General features: G+C 42.1%; 1 pseudogene; it reads left to right on the forward strand.

The window, feature by feature from the left end:
• The first annotated feature begins 7,459 nt into the window (after positions 1-7,459).
• LOC138733757 (U2 spliceosomal RNA) lies at positions 7,460-7,615 on the forward strand (annotated as a pseudogene).
• Positions 7,616-22,753: the final 15,138 nt, after the last annotated feature.

The raw sequence follows: 22,753 nt of genomic DNA on the forward strand, positions 1-22,753 counted from the left end.
TCAACAGAAATGGCACTGTTGCAATTCAGACTCTTGGATGTTATCCAGATGCACTAACTTTATAATATGATAAATAATATCTTAACAGACTGTACTGACCTGTGTAACTTTTTATGTTTTATAGCTCATGCGTAATGAATTGCATTTATCTTCCCATCTGTTTTCCTATTTGTTCAGTTGTCAAGTGCCATTTACCAAGAGATTAGATAATAAAGAAGGGCCCATTCAGTACTTTCTAAATAAACTGGACTTCAAACCAGATTTCATAGGTCTGAACTAAATAATAATCATAATAACAATAATAATGATGATAATAATAATAATATAATGTTTGAGTAGGTGATCCGCTGAACAGGGGAAACTCCTACTTGCCTTCTGTTTTCATCTTATGCACTGAATCATGAAACAAAACCAAGAAAGCATTTAGATATGGTTTTCTTCAAAATACAGTCTTCCTAACAATACTTGTAATGTTGTTTATGCTGAATATATTTTCTTCACATTGAATTTGTTATAATTCAGCAAGCGCAGGGCTCTGGCACACAGGACGAGGTGGCAGGGTGGCATTGGACCCATTGCAGGGAAACAATGGAGATGGGAGAAGTGGGGGAAAGCGGTGATGTATTTTGGTGGTGAAGGTGTTTAGAGTAGCTTCAATGGAACCTTTTATTTTGATTTTTTTCTCACTTTTTTAAAAGGTCTTTCTCCAGAACTACTCTGTGCCTGTGTGGGAAGGGGAGAGAGCTCAGGTTGCACTGGGAAAGGGCACATGAGAAGTGCAAAAGCTGCGCTGAGCCCCAGATGTGAGCCAGCAATCCCCAAAGGACACAGAGCCACTCCCAGGGCTGAGTCACCATCAGCAGAGCAGGCAATGGCAGGAGGGAGGCTTCCCTATCCTCTTCTCCAAGAGAAACAGCCTTTTGGTGGGGCAGTCCCGGCAGACAAGTCTCTACAGGACTCACGGACACAGCCCCACGAAGAAGGCAGCACAGAGCAACTGACAGAAAGACAGACCTTGAGAACTGGTGGAGGGATGGACACACATGACAAGGCCTGCAACACCTTTGCCTTGCACACAACAGTATCCCCACCAGCAGAGACAAGGCTCAGTGCAAAGCCCTTCAAAACCTCAGGATAATCATGTCCTTCCTTGGGTCTGCCTTGCAGAAGAATCATAGAATCATAGAATCATAGAATCAAAGAATAACCAGGTTGGAAGAGACCCACCGGATCATCGAGTCCAACCATTCCTATCAAACACTAAACCATGCCCCTTAGCACCTTGTCCACCCGTGCCTTAAACACCTCCAGGGAAGGTGAATCAACCACCTCCCTGGGCAGCCTGTTCCAGTGCCCAATGACCCTTTCTGTGAAGAATTTTTTCCTAATGTCCAGCCTAAATCTCCCCCGGCGGAGCTTGAGGCCATTCCCTCTTGTCCTGTCCCCTGTCACTTGGGAGAAGAGGCCAGCACCCTCCTCTCCACAACCTCCTTTCAGGTAGTTATAGAGAGCAATGAGGTGTCCCCTCAGCCTCCTCTTCTCCAGGCTAAACAACTCCAGCTCTCTCAGCCGCTCCTCGTAAGACTTGTTCTCCAGCCCCCTCACCAGCTTTGTTGCTCTTCTCTGGACTCGCTCCAGAGCCTCAACATCCTTCTTGTGGTGAGGGGCCCAGAACAGAACACAGTATTTGAGGTGCGGTCTCACCAGTGCAGAGTACAGAGGGAGAATAACCTCCCTGGACCTGCTGGTCACACCGTTTCTGATACAAGCCAAGATGCCATTGGCCTTCTTGGCCACCTGGGCACACTGCTGGCTCATGTTCAGTCGGCTGTCAATCAACACCCCCAGGTCCCTCTCCTCAAGGCAGCTTTCTAGACAGACTTCTCCTAGTCTGTAGCACTGTATAGGGTTGTTGTGCCCCAAGTGCACGACCCAGCATTTGGCCTTGTTAAACCTCATGCCATTGGTCTCACCCAGTGGTCCAGCCTGTTCAGATCCCTTTGCAGAGCCTCCCTACTCTTCAGCAGATTGACATTTCCACCCAGTTTTGTGTCATCCTCAAACTTGCTAAGGGTGCACTCAATGCCTTCATCCAGGACATTGATAAAGACATTGAACAGGGCTGGACCCAGCTCTGAGCCCTGGGGAACACCACTTGTCACTGGCCTCCAGCTGGAGTTAACGCCATTTACCACCACTCTCTGGGCCCGGCCATCCAACCAGTTTTCCACCCAGGAGAGTGTACGCCTGTCCAGGCCAGAGGCTGACAGTTTCCTAAGCAGAATGCTGTGAGAAACTGTGTCAAAGGCTTTACTGAAGTCCAGGAAGACCACATCCACAGCCTTTCCCTTATCCAGCAGCCGAGACACTTTGTCATAGAAGGCGATCAGGTTAGTTTGGCAAGACCTGCCTTTTGTGAACCCGCGTTGACTGGGCCTGATCAACCGGTTCTCTTGCATGTGCTTCATGATAGCACTCAAGATCACCTGCTCCATGACTTTCCCTGGCACTGAGGCCAGACTGACAGGCCTGTAGTTCCCTGGATCCTCCCTCCGACCCTTCTTGTAGATGGGCACAACATCAGCCAGCCTCCAGTCCAGTGGGACTTCCCCAGTCTTCCAGGACTGCTGGAAGATGATGGAAAGGGGTTTGGCCAGCACATCCGCCAGCTCCTTCAATACCCTTGGATGGATCCCACCCGGCCCCACAGACTTGTGAGTGTCTAGTCATGCTAGCAAGGCTCTGACCACCTCCTCTTGGATCATGGGAGCCTCATTTTGCTCCTCTAGCTCCTGGGTTTGTACACAGACGGAATGACCCTCCTTACAACTAAAGACTGAGGCAAAGAAGGCATTAAGTACCTCAGCCTTTTCCTCATCCCCTGTCACTGTTGTTCCTTCTGCGTCCAATAGGGACTGTATGGTCTCCCTAGTCCTCCTTTTATTATTTATATATCTGTAGAAAGATTTTTTGTTATCTTTCACAGACTTGGCCAATCCAATTTCTAGCTGAGCCTTAGCCCTTCTGATTTTTTCCCTACACAATCTCACTTCCCTCCTGTAGTCCACCCAAGAGGCCTGTCCCCTCTTCCAAAGCCCATAAACATTTCTCTTCTTCTTGATATCACTCAAGATCTCTCTGTTCAACCAAGCTGGCTTTCTCCCCTGCCGGCTTGTTTTCCGGAACATGGGGATGGCTTTCTCCTGAGCTGCTAGGATTTCCTTTTTGAAGAGCTCCCAGCCCTCATGGGCTCCCTTGCCCTTAAGGACTGTCTCCCATGGGACTTTGCCAACCAGCCTTCTGAAGAGTTCAAAGTCTGCCCTCTGGAAATTTAATGCTACTGTCCTACTAACCACCCTCTTCACTTCACCTAGAACAGAAAACCCTATCATCTCATGATCACTTTGTCCTAGGTGTCCACCTACTGCCACATCCCCCACAAGGCCTTCTCTGTTCACAAACACCAGGTCCAGGAGGGCACCCTCCCTTGTTGGTTCATTCACCAGCTGTGCAAGGAAGTTGTCTTCCACACACTCCAGGAATCTCCTAGACTGCTTCCTTTCTGCTCTATTGTACTTCCAGCAGATTTCAGGCAGATTGAAGTCTCCCACAAGAATGAGAGGCATTGATCTAGAGATTAACCCAGCTGTTTATAGAAGAGATCATCAGCTGCTTCTCCTTGGCTGGGTGGTCTGTAACAGACTCCCATCACAAAATCTACCTTCTTGTGGGCTCCTCTGATTTTAACCCACAGGCACTCAATCTCCTCATCACCACAATCCATCTCAACAGTGTCCAAGTCCTCCCTTACAAAGAGGGCTACCCCACCTCCTCTCCTGCCCTTCCTATCCCGCCTGAAGAGTTTGTACCCCACCATAGCTGCACTCCAGTTATATGAGTCGTCCCACCACGTTTCCGTGATGGCAACGACATCATAGGCTCCTTGCCCTACAACAGCTTCCAGCTCTTCCTTCTTATTCCCCATGCTGTGTGCATTGGCGTAAACGCACTTCAGCTGAGCTGCCGAGCCTTCAGCCCTCTTAGAGGGAACAGAGTTCCCAATTGCCTGGTAACTGGAGTAGCTAGCTCCAGAGTGCCCGTATCTCCCTTAGCACCCCGAGGTGTGTTCTCCCCCACTTTCTGTGTGGTGAGGTACTGGTGGTCCTCACCAGCACACTGTCTCCGAATCACCACTGCCCCACGTCCAGGCTCATTCCTGTCTAGCCTGGGCTCAACCCCCTCCCCTTCACATCTAGTTTAAAGCTCGATTTATGAGCTTAGCTAGGTTTTTAGCAAGGGCTTTAGCGCCCCTAGGAGACACATGTGTCCCATCCTTAGCAAGAAAGCCTGGGGGTGTGTGAGCCACCCCATGATCAAAGAAGCCAAAGCCCCTCTTCTCACACCAGGCTCGGAGCCAGGCATTAATCGAATTCTTCTTCCTGGCCTCCCGCTCCTCTCTATTTAGCATTGGGATGGAGCAGAATACTACTTGTGCCCCAGAGCCCTCCATCATTTTCCCAATGGCCCTGAAGCCATTCTTGATGGTTTTGGCCTTTTTGTTTGCTAGGCCGTCGTTACCAGTTTGGACTGCTATCAGAGGATAGTAGTCTGTCTCGTGGACCAGGGAAGGAAGTTTTCTAGCTACCTCCTTCACTGATGCCCCCAGTAAGCAGCAGACCTCTCTGTGGAGCGGGTCTGGTCTGCAAATGGGTCCCTCCATTCCTTTTAGGAGGCTGGATGAGGGCCCCTTCAGGGCAGTCCCCCAGCACTGGAGATCAGGGAGTTGTGCCCTACCCTTGAGGCAGTCCAAGTGACAGCGCTGGGGTGGTGGAAGTCACTTGGGACACCAGGGCAGGTGCAGTTCCATTGGCATCAGCGCAGCACAGTGCTGCTGCTGCTCAGCATCTCGCACGCTGACCCATACCCCCACATCATCCTTGCCCCAGAACTCATATCCCTGGAGCAGCTGCATGAGCCACCGAGAGTGTCTTGAGAGAAGAAGGGAAAGAATAATAATAATAAAAAAGCCTAGAAACCAGATTTCAGTGCTGGAGGGTATGTCACTACTCAGGGAATTTTACTGCTCCAGGGTTGCCGCTGTGGGGGGGGATGGTGCTGGAGATGTTGATCTGTGATGATGTGCTGGTAGGCAGGGATGGATGCTGGCAACACCAGGGGAGCTGGGATCGCTGTTCTCCCCTCTGTTCTGGTGCCACCAGGGTCCCCAGGCACGGGGCTGGTGCTGGAACCTTCCTGGCTGACCCCTTTCGTGTCTAGGGAGCAACCAAGGCACCTTAGCGCCTCTAGAGGCCCTTCGTAGACAATTCATCAGGTCCTCTCCCAGATATCCAAAACATGTGATAGGTCACCATGTAACAATTCTGGGTGGCTTGTGGAGTTGTATGTTCAGATAAGGCCGTAAGTCATAAAAGAAGATTTCACCTGGGTTTACCTGACTCTGAACACCTACCACAACAAATCTGTCTTGTGGTCTCTTAAGTTTATCTGATAAATATCAATGTGCATATTAAAGCTAATCAAACTGTAATGTATCTGGAACATAGCAGATGAAAAACCCCGAAAAATTCACCCTTTCCCTCTCCCTTGTTGCTTGTTTCTCTTTATAGCTGTCACTACAGGAATTTCTTCCATCTCTAGCAGCCACATGGAGAGCACCAGGCTGCTTCCTTGGGGCTGGAGGTGTTCCTTCCTGGGCAGGCAGGAAGCAGATGGGGCCAGCCACAGCCCTGGGTATCAGGCACCTCCATGGGTGCAGAAACTCCTGCAGTTTCAGGCCAGCTGGCTGGGCCATAAATGTTACTTTCCAGTCTGAGGATGAAAAGCAATTTTCCTGAATTTTCTGCAGGAAGCAGCAGAGTTAAAATCTTTGTGTGCTCCTGTCCTACAGAGTTACAGCCAATTCCCCCAGTTAGAGCAGGTGTGCCGGATCAGTTATTTTCAGGATCAGATTAAAGAATGCACTGGTGGTATATGCATTCACCAAAAGCTACTCACCTCCAGTTTGCTTCCCAGCATCAGAAACCTGATAGTTAAAAAATGTGGCAGTTACATTCTTACCTTTCTTTATCATTAATTTTTGAAGCAACCAAGTACATGAATTTGATGTCTCTGAGAATTTGAATGTACGTCAGGTATAGCATGAGTTAGGAAATAGGACTCATTTGGACTATGTAATAATGTATTTTTAGACCTGGTTTTAGACTTCTGTTATCTCATTCTGTTTTAGAGCAGAAAGTGAGCAATAGCTAGGAGTAAACTGTTTCGATCTTGGCCAAACAGAAATTCCCATGGAATGAAATGAAGAATGGAGCAGCCTGACCTCACAAATACAAAGATAACAAAGAAAAACTCTTGGAAATATTTTTTTTCTTTTAGAAAATATTCATTTGATTTTGCTCCTATATTTCTCCTAAGAATCATTCATTTTCTTTCTTGACTATTTTAAACACCTTTCACTACCTTTAAATAAACCAAAGTATTTAGAATGTCTTCCATGATCTCTAGAAGCAAATAAAAAGACTCATTTCATTTTCTTGATTTAATAGTAATATGGCAGGGTTGAATATAGATTATTTAAAAGAATTAATCACATCTAATATTTTTAAGGTTTGGCCTAGTTATAAACTAAAAGGGGACAGACATGAAGGCATTATTCTAACGAAACTAAGTTTCTGTGTCTATTTGTTTAAATCTCTGCCACTCTTCCAATTAAATTAACAAGTACTGATTGACATTCAACGTTTCTCACATTTAAAAATATTGAACATAAGCAATATTAAAATATTTTCTCAGATGAGTAGCTAGGAAATGTGAAGGACAGACTGAGCATTTCTTTCACAGGTGGAAAGAAATGGATCAACTGTTTTGTTTTACTTGACCACTTAAATATGATCGTAAGCGGCCCAGCAGGAATACTAATACTTGACTGCCTTGTGCTAGAAAAGGTCTATTTTTGTACCAGGAAGTGCAACATTGCCATATGTTCTCTGATGCTTTGCAACACCTGTTTAATTTGATGCATTTGGACTCTTGTACATGGAAGCTGAGAAGAGGCTGAGAGTGCAGTTAACCTCTGTGGACAAGGGAAATGGAGAAAGTTTCCACAGGCAGCATCATCTCCCACACCCAACTCCTGGCTGCAGGCTTCTTCCATACCCGTTTTGCCAGCTCTACCACTCATCAGCCTTGTGTAATGCCAATTCAGTTACCTACAGTGAGAGAAAGTAAATCTAGTAGAGTAGTGAACTGAATACTTTCCTGCCAGGCTGGTGAATTGATGCAGTATGGGAGATGGACCAGAGTCCAAGACTGAGAGAATGGACATGGGATGTAAGGGCTGGAGGAGGCAGGGGAAGCAGGATCTCCTCTTCTTAAACAGTTTCTACTATTTTGTGTAACCTCAGTCTGGGACACAAAACACTGGCTGCATGGCAGCAGCATATCTTTATGTAGTATCTGTTCTTATCTGTTTAATATCTGATATGTCCTCAATGAGAGGACTTTATATTCAATGGATTTTTGGTATTGAGAGCTGGATTCAGAGCTTGCTCCCTCCACTCTGCACATAGTCCCGGTATTACATTAGGAAAAAATTTTTCATTGAAAGGGTCGTTGGGCACTGGAACAGGCTGCCCAGGGAGGTGGTTGAGTCACCTTCCCTGGAGGTGTTTAAAGGACGGGTGGGTGAGGTGTTGAGGGGCATGGCTTAGTGATTGATAGGAATGGTTGGACTCGATGATCCAGTGGGTCTTTTCAAACCTGGTGATTCTATGATTCTATGTTTGTTAAACAAAGGAACTATCCTTAGATCTTCTTTGTCATTGAAAGGTACACATAAGAATCAAATATTCTTTAATCGGCCACTTGTAGTTGACACAGGTGCTTATCTTATGAACAGCAAAGTGAGACTTGGTTCACGACTAGGACTCCAAAGAGAACATAAATCATAATGATTGCTGAGTACAGTGGATTTCTTTTATCTCACTGCCAAGCATACAGTTTGCAGAATCAGGAGTGGTTCGGAAATCATGATGAGTAAACTAGAAATGTTCATTCTTTTTGCTAGATCAAGCTATTCAATCATCTTTGAAGAATCAAGCCATTTTTGCTGATTTGATAGCAAACTGGTCTCTTGGTACACTGGAAAGGATTGCTGTTTCAAAAGAATCTGAAAATTGCTTTAATTGGTAAAAGAAAAGAAAATAGATATCTAACCTCTTAGGCCTGATGTTTTGTGTGTATACATCACCTTCGTTCTAATTTGTGAAAGATGATTTGGACCTATGTTCCTTATTTATTCTCAGAAGAACTGGAGAGACTTGAAAGTAAGCACGTAAAATTGCAGAAGTACAGTTTTAATTACCCCAGTGTCTCTTAAATTGTCTGTTTGTTCAAAATCCTGAAGCTTGTATTGTTTTAGCCCAATGAAACAACGATTGTTTCTACTGCCTTCTTTCATTAACCTGTACTTCTCCATGCTAATCTGAATGAGCTGCTTCATCAGCCTCTAAGCTTTATGCAATCTCATAATTTACAAATGGTTGGGTCTCTCCTCTACCTACTTGTCCAGCCCAGTTTAGTATTATCAACAAATTCAGATACGTTTGGAGTTGCATACTCCCTTCAAAGTCATTTATGTCCACAAAGAAACCTGCAATAGAAGAATATTCACAAGCTAGAATAAAAACAATGAAATTCAATTACTGCTGAAATGTATGTTCTACAAAACAGTAAGACAATACAGTACTGTATAAAGCTGTGGTGGTTAATTTAAAAAGGCATGTGGTACATTTCAGTTTTGTGACTTCTCTCCCTCTTATTGCTTTCTTTCATGATGTTTAACTTAACCTCAGTAAAGCAGTAATAAATTAATACCTTTTCCTGTCTGATTTTGAAGGAAGAAAGCCAAGAATGCCTCTGGAAAGCCATCTTTTCACAACAGGTTGGGAGAACCTGATAGTATATATATTTTTTTGTAAAGACAGTATATTTTTTGTATAAAGATTTTTATATATAAAGATACTTTTTTGTATAATTTTTTTCAAAAAAAAATTACTGTACCCACCTCCTCAATACAGTTCTTTTCTTTTTTTTTTTCTTTTTTTTTTCCATGGCAGGCTTGAAAGGGAAAAGCTGTGGAAACTAGCCAAGCTGCAGGGAGAAAAGATTAAAATGCAAGGATATTCAGGGAGACAAATGTTGTTAAAGGCAGATATCTTTGCCTATTCCATGGTGTGCCACCATGTGCAGGGAGCATCTTGAATGATGGATCCCCAACTGAGCCTTGCTGGCTTGCTTGGGCTGTAGATCTCTTATTCAGTATATGCTGTTTAAAAAAAAAAAGTACTAGTACATTGAAAAATTCTTCACTGGGTATGTAAAAAGTGTTTATATGTTGAAATATTCTTCATGGGAACAATTTTTACCCCTAAATATCTGCTACTAAAAATAACATTTTACAGTATTACTTCTATGACAGATGTCAAAAAAACCCCATGAATTTAACTGACCATTTAACTCTTAGATTTTTTCTTTTTTTTTTCTTGATACAGTGAAAATGAACTTTTAAACATATTGCTTCTTGTCTAGCACATATTTTTTTCTAGATTATTTCCATGAAGTCTTACTTGGCTGCTGGGTGCTATATGTGATTGCATTCCCTCTCTTTTCTGTCTTTCTGTGAGCACAGGATCCCTCACTCCCGCATCCTGGTTGTAGTACATGGCAACCAGGCTGGGCGAAGGGTTTTTTTCTGCAGACCTCTGCTTCTGTCTTACTTGGTGGACTCCATCAGCTTGCTTTACTTCTTCTCAGTTACCATTTCTCCCCTAGCCACTGCAGGTGGTAATTGCCCTCACTATAAAGTGTTCCTAGATCATCTGGTGAGTTACATAAGCATTATGTATTCTTATCAGAAATAACAAATCATAGCAAATAGTTAACATTTATGGTGTCCCCCATTCCTGAACTGTTCATCCCACATGCACGCTTGAGGCAGGCTCTGTGCACACTTGCAATTTGGGCAACACCTGTTGCAGAGAAGACCTTGTGGGGGATGTGGCAGTAGGAGGATGCCTAGGACTAAGTGATCACGAGATGATAGGGTTTTCTGTTCTAGGTGAAGTGAAAAGGGTGGTTGGCAGGACAGTAGCATTAAATTTCCAGAGGGCAGACTTTGAACTCTTCAGAAGGCTGGTTGGCAAAGTCCCATGGGAGACAGTCCTTAAGGGCAAGGGAGCCCATGAGGGCTGGGAGCTCTTCAAAAAGGAAATCCTAGCAGCTCAGGAGAAAGCCATCCCCACGTTCTGGAAAAAAAAGCCGGCAGGGAAAAAAAACAGCTTGGTTGAACAGAGAGATCTTGAGTGACATCAAGAAGAAGAGAAATGTTTATGGGCTTTGGAAGAGGGGACAGGCCTCTTGGGTGGACTACAGGAGGGAAGTGAGATTGTGTAGAGAAAAAATCAGAAGGCTAAGGCTCAGCTAGAAATCAGATTGGCCAAGTCTGTGAAAGATAACAAAAAATCTTTCTACAGATATATAAATAATAAAAGGAGGACTAAGGAGACCATACAGTCCCTATTGGACGCAGAAGGAACAACAGTGACAGGGGATGAGGAAAAGGCTGAGGTACTTAATGCCTTCTTTGCCTCAGTCTTTAATTGTAAAGAAAGTTGTTCCGTCTGTGTACAAACCCAGGAGCTAGAGGAGCAAAATGAGGCTCCCATGATCCAAGAGGAGGTGGTCAGAGCCTTGCTAGCATGACTAGACACTCACAAGTCTATGGGGCCGGATGGGATTCATCCAACGGTATTGAAGGAGCTGGTGGATGTGCCGGCCAAACCCCTTTCCATCATCTTCCATCAGTCCTGGAAGACTGGGGAAGTCCCACTGGACTGGAGGCTGGCTGATGTTGTGCCCGTCTACAAGAAGGGTCGGAGGGAGGATCCAGGGAACTACAGGCCTGTCAGTCTGACCTCAGTGCCAGGGAAAGTCATGGAGCAGGTGATCTTGAGTGCTATCATGAAGCACATGCAAGAGAACCGGGTGCTCAGGCCCAGTCAACGCGGGTTCACAAAAGGCAGGTCTTGCCAAACTAACCTGATCGCCTTCTATGACAAAGTGTCTCGGCTGCTGGATAAGGGAAAGGCTGTGGATGTGGTCTTCCTGGACTTCAGTAAAGCCTTTGATACAGTTTCTCACAGCATTCTGCTTAGGAAACTGTCAGCCTCTGGCCTGGACAGGCGCACATTCTCCTGAGTGGAAAACTGGTTGGATGGCCGGGCCCAGAGAGTGGTGGTAAATGGCATTAACTCCAGCTGGAGGCCAGTGACAAGTGGTGTTCCCCAGGGCTCAGTGCTGGGTCCAGCCCTGTTCAATGTCTTTATCAATGACCTGGATGAAGACATTGAGTGCACCCTTAGCAAGTTTGAGGATGACACAAAACTGGGTGGAAATGTCAATCTACTGGAGGGTAGGGAGGCTCTGCAAAGGGATCTGAACAGGCTGGACCACTGGGTGAGACCAATGGCATGAGGTTTAACAAGGCCAAATGCTGGGTGAGCACTTGGGGCACAACAACCCTATACAGTGCTACAGACTAGAAGTCTTTCTAGAAAGCTGCCTGGAGGAGAAAGTTCTGTGGGTGTTGGTTGACAGTGACTGAACATGAGCCAGCAGTGTGTCCAGGTGGCCAAGAAGGCCAATGGCATCTTGGCTTGGATCAGAAACGGTGTGACCAGCAGGTTCAGGGAGGTTATTCTCCCTCTGTACTCTCCACTGGTGAGACCGTTCCTTGAATCCTGTGTTCAGTTCTGGTCCCCTCCCCACAAGAAGGATGTTGAGGCTCTGGAGCGAGTCCAGAGAAGAGCAACAAAGCTGGTGAAGGGGCTGGGGAACAGGCCTTATGAGGAACGGCTGACAGAGCTGGAGTTGTTTAGCCTGGAGAAGAGGACGTTGAGGGGAGACCTCATTGCTCTCTACAACTACCTGAAAGGAGGATGTAGAGAGGAGGGAGCTGGCCTCTTCTCCCAAGTGACGGGGGACAGGACAAGAGGGAATGGCCTCAAGCTCCACCAGGGGAGGTTTAGGCTGGACATTAGGAAAAAAATTCTTCACAGAAAGGGTCATTGGGCACTGGAACAGGCTGCCCAGGGAGGTGGTTGATTCACCTTCCCTGGAGGTGTTTAAGGCACAGGTGGAGGAGGTGCTAAGGGGCATGGTTTAGTGTTTGATAGGAATGGTTGGACTCAATGATCTGGTGGGTCTCTTCCAACCTGGTTATTCTATGATTCTATGATTCTATGATTCTATGATTCTATGATTCTATGATTCTCATCACAGTCAGAATCTGTCCTGCCCTTAAAATTGCTTTTCAGGCACTCACAGGATAACTGTCACAACTCTGCTGTCTGCTTGAACTAAAAAGCCAGGCTGGTGGACGACCTTAAACTTGCTGCCTGAATATGTTGAGGACCTCTCTTTCAGTGTGCATCATCTCCTTAATTAATTTTATTCTACCTTTCTGTATTGCATTCTGATTTTTCTTGAATGTGATGCTGTCATATTCATATTTCCTCAAGTACAAAATCAAAAACCATAATGAAATATGGATAGACTTTTTTCGCTATATCAGCAAGATAATTAAAGAATTGAACCACAACAGTTAGACATCTTTTTTTCTCCCTTCAGGAATTCATAATGAATTTTCATTAATAAATTACAGCCTACTGGTACATGAACTGAAGTGCCTATCCGAACTTTGCATCTCCACACAGATCACAAAACCTGCCTTAGTACTTCCGTGTTTAGGTCTGAAGCTTTTTGTATGTTGTATCTTTAGACTTTGTAATTTTTCCCCATTATATTCCAAATAACTATAATCAATCCATAGGCTTGTTGTTTAGTTCATTTTCATTAATTTAGTTAAACCAGATAACTACTACACCCTACCTACATTTCTTTGTAATGGACTATTGTCACTGTACTCCAGCTTGCATTCAGTCTACAATGCTATATAACTTCCTAATTACTTATCTTTGATTTTTCCTAAAATCAAGATTACAGTACACAAGAATTCCATGCAGTTGCTTCTACAGTGTAATAAAAAATTGGGTTTGATGTTTTTACTTGATTTTGCCTTCTTTCTGGACAGCTCGCAGAAAAGAAGATCTAAGCTTGCCTCTGTTTCTTATCCTTCCTCCTCTCATACACATAAAACACACTAATATTCATGTGTTAATTCAAAAACAGCTGCTTTAAGTTAGCCATTAAATAGATGTGCAATAAACATTAACCTATACAACACTTTTCTTCTGTACTGTCTAGTTACTCCAATTATTCATATTGATTTTTTTAAATTATTCAGCTTGTTCTTACGTGCATTAATTTGTTGAATCAATTTAGGTTTAATTTCTTATGACAGTCCCGTAAATCTTCTACATATTGCTTTGCCTTCATGATATTGACTCTGTGCAAGCAATTCAGGGGTTTGAGATAGTTTTCAGTATCCATCACTTTAAACATGCTAAAATGTTTCCCTCAGATCCTTGCTCCTGAGACCTAAAATTTGGCAATAACCCATTTTGGGCTCAGAATAGTTCTTTCATTTCAAATATTAATGCAGCTGATTCAGACACCTCAAACAAGTGAAAGAGAATGAAACTCATTGTTTTCACTATATCACGTGCTACACTTCTGTTGATTTTGCATACTCAATTTCTTCTATCTCACTAGAAAAATCATGAGAAAGCCTTTTTTCCAGGCCCTTTAATTGTACAGTTGAAGACTGTTAATCTTTCATCTTGATGGATTACAAAAAGAAGGGAGAGAACGTATTAATCCTTGATTATAATCTATTCCCTGATCCCTCGACTTTCAGACAGTTTCGTATTTCCCAGGAAGTCCACACATTTCTCCTTTGGTTGGATGTTGCTGCCCTGTGCAAAGCTCTGTAAGGACTTGAGTAGCATCCCTTGCAGGCTGATAGTCACAAAAGCTGCAAGGATCAGATTTGTCAGTTCTGCCTATTGATTGCTGTAGCCAATAGATACTTGCTGCATATATGCATAAGAAGAAAATTATTCCCATACCTTCTTGTCATATATAAAAACAGTTCTGGGAATGCCTGGAGTCTGACCACAGCGCTGTGTACATGTCCAGGAAGAAACACTAAACTACCAGAGCAGACTGTGCTGCCTAAATCATCTTTTAGGAGACCTCAAGCTAGATGGCAGCTTTTTGTAGGCAGAATCCACCCGAGATTTACAACACTTGAATGCCTTCCCCTTCCTTCTTCAAGCCCGACCTCTCACCCTTACCTACTTCAGGACATAAAGTGTGAAAGCAGGATTATGTTCATTCTGACCACATTTGATTCTGCTTGGTCACAGCTTGCCAGTCATCTGAACCTTTAATTTGTTTTTTGTTCTTCCTTTTCCTCTACTACTTCCTTTGAAGAACATGGAATGTTTTAAGATCACTAATGTGTGTATATGAGTTCTCAAAGAAAAAAAATTATGATCTTTTTAGAAGTTGAATACTGCTTCAGACTTCAGGTGGGCAAAAATCAAATTGGTGGCTTTTATGGATCAAGGAAGATAAGATTTTTCCCTACGTGTGTGTTGAATTTGACTGCTAGGTAAAGATGAACACTGACTGAAGCCTATAAAGATCTCATAAACTTATGAAAAAGATCATTATAAATTCTTTTTTTGTTCTCCTTTTTCTAATTGAGCATTTAAAATCCTCTAAGTTCTGTATAAAGAGTAGGCAAGTGACCTTCATATACTGTAGTTCCCTGCACTATATAGCCCCACTTTATGGTATAGAAACTCAGAAGTCCTACCCATCTGAAGACAAGGATTTTTTATATACAGTTTTTTCATTTGCATTTCTAAAAGCAAGAAATATTTCATTCAAACTGCTTGTGGTGCCAGAATTCCACTGACCCTGTGAACATTGATTCTTTCAAAGAACCGCAGTGTTGTGTCAGGTGTGACTTCGGTTTACAAAGTGGGGTTGACTCCTCCTCAATGTGTCAGCTACATCTATAGGCAAATTACTTCTATGCTTTCAAAATATTTCTGCTCATTTGTCCCACATGGGTAACAAAATTCAGATTCATGGCTCCCCAACTGTCTGCTAGAATCTTTTAAAATGTTAGCATCACAGTAACTACCTTCCAGTCCTCTGATACACAGGGAGTTTTAAGTAAGATATTATATTGGATGGCTGGCAATTTGTAGTATCCCTACAGAACCTGATGGGCGAATACTCTCTGATCATAGCAAATCTGTTATTGTTTTATTTAGTCCATTTGACTAATATGTTCTGTAATGTTATCTAGCGGCTCTTTGCCTATCACTAGTTTGGCACATTTCTTGAGTTGTTTTTTGATCTGTTTTATGTTCCTATCCTTAACTTAAAGAAAATCATAATTCTTTCTCTTTTATGTATTTCAGTACATAATTTCCTCAGCTGTTTAGGCATACAGACTGCCTTATGGGATTCCTGAAGTTTTTTGGGGTTTTTTTTTTTGTGAGAGGTAGTAAATGTTTGCTCTTTGCCTCCACTAGGGTGGTTATTAATTGTCTATGTCACTCACCTACAAAAATTTCCTCATCTGTCCTCTCATACCAAATCTCATTTTAATGCAACTTCAAAATAAGCATAAGATTTTTTGCTTTTGTAGATCCTACGAAGAATGTCAAGTGCCAGCACCCTGCAGTCATTGTGACTTTGTACAGTCATATTACAAAAAAAGTCTTGCACTCAGAACCAGTTGAGGTGCTGCTTCTCCTACTGCGGTGCCCTGCCTAATGGCTTCACAAAGCAGTTGCTCACACTGTCTAAAGATTAAATCTCATCTTCATGAACTGATAGGACTCTGCTCAAACTCCATGGGAGTTATTGCAGTCTCCAATTACCATCATGTCTCCTTGCCTTCACAGCCTCTTTTGCTGTCATTCAGGATGTCAATTGCTTATCAAGCTTATTGTTATGTCCTTATTTCTATTCTGGACAGGTTTATCAGGATTGATGCCACATTGTTGGCTGCAGGGCTGATAGCTTAGGCACAGCTTAACAGGGACTGTTGGTAGGTGTTTTCACAGTATTGCTTATTGTTGTCAGAAACAACAGCCTTTACTGCTGTCTCAGTTGGACTTATCTAGAATAATGTGTTCTGTTACAGTTTTTTGTGTTGTTCTAAGGGTTTATTGAACATGTGATAACAGCACAAACAAATGTTTAGCATATTGATAGTGAATATCTACAGCTAAAAGGACTGTGTAACTGAAATATCCTGACAAATCAGATACCGAAGTGATGTGATACAGTTGAGAATTAAGTGCGTAATGAAAATACCAACAAGTCCTCTGGGCACTAAAAGAAAAGGGCAAACAGAAACAAGTGCTTCTTTGATGTATTTTGTAGCAAAATTAAATCAATGATGGCTCTGTGTAGTATCAGATGACACTTAGGTGGGTGTTGTATTTCTAATGTAAACAGAGTTTAAAATTTAAATTAGTACGTGTCTTCCTTTGTAGTTTGTAACCTTTGACTCAAGAGAAAAAGGTAAATGTGAAAATATCCAAGAGTACCAGTGACGCAAAATTTTCATTATGATCTTGAGCATGTTTAAGAAAATATAAAATATTTTCCTTCTTTCTCTGTGCTTTACAGAGAAGCTCTGTGAGAATACCTAGATGTAAATATCATTTAACATTTCTTAAATCCATATGCGAGGTAGATGTAAATAAGTTTTGGCTGGGCAAGTTAGGCAAAATGTAGAGGTGGACTTGAAAATGAGAGGAATGACAAGATTAATTGCCCTCATTGCTCATAACATGTCACCACATATGTACACTGAAATAGCTGTGCTTTTCTTCTGCTCAGTTACACATCAACCGCTGCAAACCAGTGTGGACAAAGTAAATGTTATGGGTTAACACCATACCCTAACTACAGTAAAGGTTTTTAATGGGTTTCTAGCTCAGTAAAGAGATAGCTAGCTAAAGGCAAAGTGCCCAATAGCACCCAGTTAATAACAGTGTACAGTACATTTGCTCTGGGAACCTAAATGTGTAATGCAACATGTAGTTCCTTAATCAATGTGGAGGAAAAGTAAAACATCTCTGAAAAGCTATATGAGATCAAATACCCACTGATATTTTCACCTTATTGTGAAATGGAAGGGCAATTTGTAAAGGGTCTTCTGCCACACTGCCTGACACTTGTATTATGTGCATTTTGGAAGGGATTTACTTCAAATTTGCACTAGTCTGAGTTTCTGATAGTCATGGCACTACTGAAGCCGCTGCCCTGGGCTGCCTTTCTGGTTTAGTGTCATCTGAAAGAAGTGTGTGCTTTCTGAAGCAGGCAATTCACTTCCAAATTACGCACCTGACTCAAACCAAAATACTCATAGAGGTACATCTATTGGAAACAGACAGCAGAGTACATGCCAGACTGGGGATATGAAAATCCCAGTCTCTGTGTTTTCCAGAGCTGTTCTGGAAATTGCTACATCTCCAAATGTCTCTGCTTAACCAGAGCCTGTGGTATCTGCAACACACTCATGCTCATTCATTCCTTGGAAAATGTCTGCTTCTTTTTAGTCCTACATCTGAATGATAACTGGTACCTGAAATAGATACTGCCCTTACTTCTCGGCAATATGTGCCTGACATTGCTAATTCCTAGAAAGGCTAGTGGCCACCACACTGACTGTCTGCACAAACAGCCCCTATTAAAAAATCTGCACCTTGGTTTACTCCATTCACATTCTTCTGTAAAAGTTGTTAGCCACTGCAAAATGGAAATTTGTGTCTAATGCCCCTGCTGACTAGAAGCCAGGACAACATGTTTACCCTGGGAAAAGCTAAGACCTACATTAATTCAACAGAGAACCTGGACTTCTTTTGAAGAGCTGGATTGAGCTGTCAGCCAAAATATAAGTCATCTTAATAAACAGAAAAAAAAGTTTGAAACTAACAACAAAGATAAAAATGAAAACAAGAGCAAGAGATTAGTAAATATCATCATTGTTCAATGCCTTTTTCATTGTTTGCCAAAGTGACATGAATAGAAAAAGAGCAGGAGTTGATAAAACATCCAAGTAACTCCATACTTCTGTCCTTTTTCCTAGTCTGTTTAAGTTTCACTTCTGAAAAAAGAAAACATCTTCAACATGTCTCTAGTGCAGGAGACAAATAATTTTCTTTAGTTGTATTGGTTATGGTAATTAGCCAATTTATGTCAGAAATATATTAGGATCCAGGAAGTCTCAAAGAAGTGTAAAAAACACACGTATTTTGGAGAAGACTTACAGCTTCCCATAGTTATAATGGCAAGAGCAGAATGAAGCAAGGAAAGAAGTAGGTTAGAGAAACTATCAATTAATCATAATTTAAATCAATAAGCTGGAATTCCTGCTTTAGTGATCTTTATTTCCTTGCTTTTCATGACCAATTTTGAGTTACTTTAACAAAGGAAGGTTGATTCTCATTAACTGGTAAAATACTTTCAATAATTTTCAATAATCTGTCGCAGTTAGCAGGGAAGGGCCAACTTAACTGAAGATTAGCATAAGTGTTGCCCATCTACAAGAAGGACTGAGAGAATTCAGGAAACTGCAGGCCTATCAGCCTGACCTGAGTGCTGGGGAAGGTTAAGGAGCAGATCATAACACGGTGATCAGGTCAAGTCAGCATGGGTTCAGAAAAGGTAGGTCCTGCTTTACCAGCCTGATCTCCTTCTATGACAAGATTACACACTAAACGGACAAGGAACCGGCTGTGCATGTTTTGTACCTAGACTTTAGCAAAGACTTTGACACTGTTTCCCACAGCATTCTCCTGGAAAAATTGGCTATTCATGGCTTGGATGGTTGTACTCTTCTCTTGGTAAAAAAACTGGCTGGATATCTGGACCTGTAGAGTTGTGGGGAATGGACTTAAATCCCTTTGGCAGCTGGCAGGGCTCAGCAGTGGGGCCAGTTCTGTTTAATTTCTTTAACACTGATCTTGACAAGTTGATTGAGTGCACTATGAGTAAGATGACACCAAGTTGTGTGGGAGTGTTGATAAGCTCGAGGGAAAGAAGGCTGTACAGAGTAATCTGGATAGGCTGGATCAATGGGCTGAGGCCAAATGCGTGGGGTTCAACAAGGCTCAGTCTTGGGTCTTGCACCTGGGCTACAAAACCACCATCCAACACTACAACCTTAGGTATGAATGGCTGGAAATCTGCCCGGTGGGAAAGGACCTGGGAGTGTTGATTGACTTGCAGCTGAATATGAGCCAGCAGTGTGCCCAGGTGGCCAAGAAAGCCAACAGAAACCTGGCTTGTATCAGAAATGATGTGGCCAGCAGGAACAGGGAAGTAATCGAGCTCCTGTACTCAGCACTGATGAGGCCACACCTCAAATACTGTGTTCAGTTTTGGACCCCTCACTACAAGAAAGAGAGTGAGGTGCTGGAGAGTGTGCAAAGAAGAGTAACAAAGCGGGTGAAAGGTTGGGAAAACAAGTCTTACGTGGGACACCTGAGGGAACTGGGGTTATTTACTCTGGAGAGAAGGAGGCTGAGGGGAGACCTTATTGCTTTCTACAGGAACTTGAAAGGATGGTGTAGTGAGGTGAGCGTTGGTCTCTTCTTCCAAGTAACAAGTGGTAGAACAAGAGAAAATTGCCTCAGTTTGAAACAGGGGAGATTTAGGCTAGATATTATGAAATATTACTTCACTGAAAGGATTGTCAAGCACTGGAACAGGCTGCCCTGGGCAGTGGTGGAGTTGCCACCCTAGAGGTATTTAAAAGAGGTGTATATGATATTAAGGGATGTGGTTTAGTGGTGGAGTTGGCAGAGTTAGGTTTACAGTTGGACTTGATGATCTTAGAGGTCTTTTCCAACCTTAATGATTTTATGATTCTGTGGTTCTCTGATTGTTGTACAGCTTGGTTTTGGTTAATACAGAATTTACAGTGCTTTCTGGAAGGATCTGTAATATTTGTGTGTGCAACTAATCAATTTAATATAAATTTATCTACATTTAAGTGTTCTTGCTTTATTATTAGAAGATAATTAACCTATACCTTCCTGATGAAGGGTATTTAATTTTTCTTTGTGTCTGTATCTGTAGTAATTATAGAAATGTAGAAAATGAGATGCAGTTTAAAAAGAAAAAGAAGCAATATTTTAAATTATTTTATTCATGATTGGGAAGACATCTTGAAATAATCTAAGTAACATAACATAGATAACTAATGTCCTAATGGTTTGTATTTTGAATTGATGTAGTGAAAAAAAATTATTGTATAGTTACATATTATGTAATATATGTATTAATTCATATAATAGACTACAATAAGACATAATATAAATAATACATTACATATATTTATAATATGAAGGAATTAATGTTCTCATTAAATTTTTTGAAACTAGCAAGTCCTACCTTTTTGCACTTCAATCACATAGGTGAGTGAAATGAAAGAATAAAAATATCAGGTTCTTTAATTCACTTTAGTTTTTGTAATTATGGAACTAGATTTTGGACTGAACTATATGAATAAATTAAAATGACAAAAGTATTTTCTCACAACATCAGAAGAAGGTGTTGATAGCCAGAAATTTCAAGGTCTGTATACATATTATTTTTCTCTTAATATAGGTACAGTGGAAAGATTTTCTACCCAATGTATTGATTGACTTTGTGTTTAATTTCAGAAACAGCTTTCTGATTTACCTTTTTCTAGTAAACCAATCTATATCAAAGTCTGCAAACAGATTTGTGGATGTTAGAAACCTGGATTATTCAACAGCATAGAGGTCTGTTCCCCTAAAATTCTGAACATTTAGAGATATTCTTATTGATTGTATTCAAAATGATGGCTAGTCTACCATCTGGAATGCTATCCTGTAACATGTTCTCCGTCATGTCCTTTTGATTCTAATGTTTTGCATCTACCTGGAAGCCTGCAAGACGGTGATACTGTAAAATTATTTCCTGTTCCTGTATGTTTTACTTAAATAAGAAATGTAGACCACCTGGTTTAACCAGTTAATTTTAGAGACAAATAGGGAATATATAGCTGTGACTATAGCATGTAGAATAGCGCATTGAAATGAACTATGTATTTTAAAGCTATAGTAAATGAAGTAGCAAAGAAAATTATCAGAAAGCTGACCAGTGGCCCAGATTCCAAGCTGCACTACAGTATATGTGCAAGACAGAGCTTTGGTAAAGTGTCTCTGCAGCTGATTCCAACCAGTTTATTGTTGTAAATGCATAGTAATTTGGCTACTTTGACTAGCACGTACTTTGCTCCACTACTAATGCAATGTGTCCTCGTACAGTCCAAAGATCAGTTGCAAAATTCAGTAGACAATCTCCATGGCCAGCTTCCAAATTACAATATTAACTCTTTTATCTGTGGGTACAGCTGATACAGTACAGCAGTTCTTCATTGCAACATTAAGTTCATCTCTCATCTGTCAGAAATCAAAATGTTGACCAGGTCACTTGAACAGTCTTCTTGAGTCACTATTTCTCCAAAAAGTAAGAAGATACATTCTACGAATTTATCTTGTCAAAGACAAGAAGGTAGATCAGAAAAAAGTCAATATGGATTTAGCAAGGGAAAAGTGAGCTTGATTAGCCTGATGGCTTTCAATAGTGAAATGACTGGCTATTGAATGTGGATGAGGGAAAGGTGGTGGGTGTAAAATAACTTGAATTTAGCAAAGCTTTTGACTCTGCTTTCCGCAGCATTCTCATTGAAGCGTGAGTTCAGATAGGCAGGATAAACAGACTTTAATATGGACTGGAAACTGGCTAGACAACAAGAATCACAGGAAGTAATCAATAACTTGACATCTGACTGGAATACCTGCTTAGCTGGGCATCTGTACTGAGGTCTGTGTCTATATTCATCAGTGGCCTGGGTGGCAAGACAGAACATATCAGCAGCAAATCTTTGAACAATACTAAATCAGAGGGAGTGGCTGGCATTCCCAGCAGTAGTATTTCAGGCTGAAGGGACTCTGAGACACTTAAGGATCATAATACCAAGGGATTGGCTCCACCACAAGAAGGGCAATCTGTACATGGGGCAGAATAAACCCTTTCATCAAACAAGACTGGAAACCAACTGGCTAAGCATTAGCCCTGGTAGAAAGGACCTGGAGGTTTCAACAGAATGTGTGCTAAGACTACACCTCAGCCACAAAAGCAGAAAAATGTAGCCACATCCAGGAAGATCCTGATCCAGCAGATGAAGTTATCTTCTTCCACATACCTAATGTGAGGCTGCAGCTAGAATACGATGTCCAGTTTTGAGCTCCCTGTTCAAGGTGGATGTTGAGAAACTGGAAGAAATCCATTGGGGCTACCAAGATGGCTACTAGCACACAGCATGTGTCATGGGAAGAGCAGTAGACAGAACTGGGCTTGTGTAGTCTGGCAAAGAGGAAGTAGAGAGGCACTTTAATACCTTCCTACAGCTCACTGAATAAGTGTTTCAAGGGCAACAGAACCACATTCTTCTCCCTGAAAGCCAAAGAAAGAACAAGGAGCAGCACCCACTAGTTTCAACTTGGAGGTTCAGATTGGACATGAAGATTAACTTCTTCAGTAGGAGATCAATACATCATTGTATTGATATCCAGTCAGACTATGGAAAGCCCATCCTCAGAGCAAAACTCAATTAGACATAATCACAGCTGGCCTCATT

This window comes from Phaenicophaeus curvirostris, chromosome Z (genome assembly GCF_032191515.1).
Source record: "Phaenicophaeus curvirostris isolate KB17595 chromosome Z, BPBGC_Pcur_1.0, whole genome shotgun sequence".
NCBI lineage: Eukaryota > Metazoa > Chordata > Aves > Cuculiformes > Cuculidae > Phaenicophaeus > Phaenicophaeus curvirostris.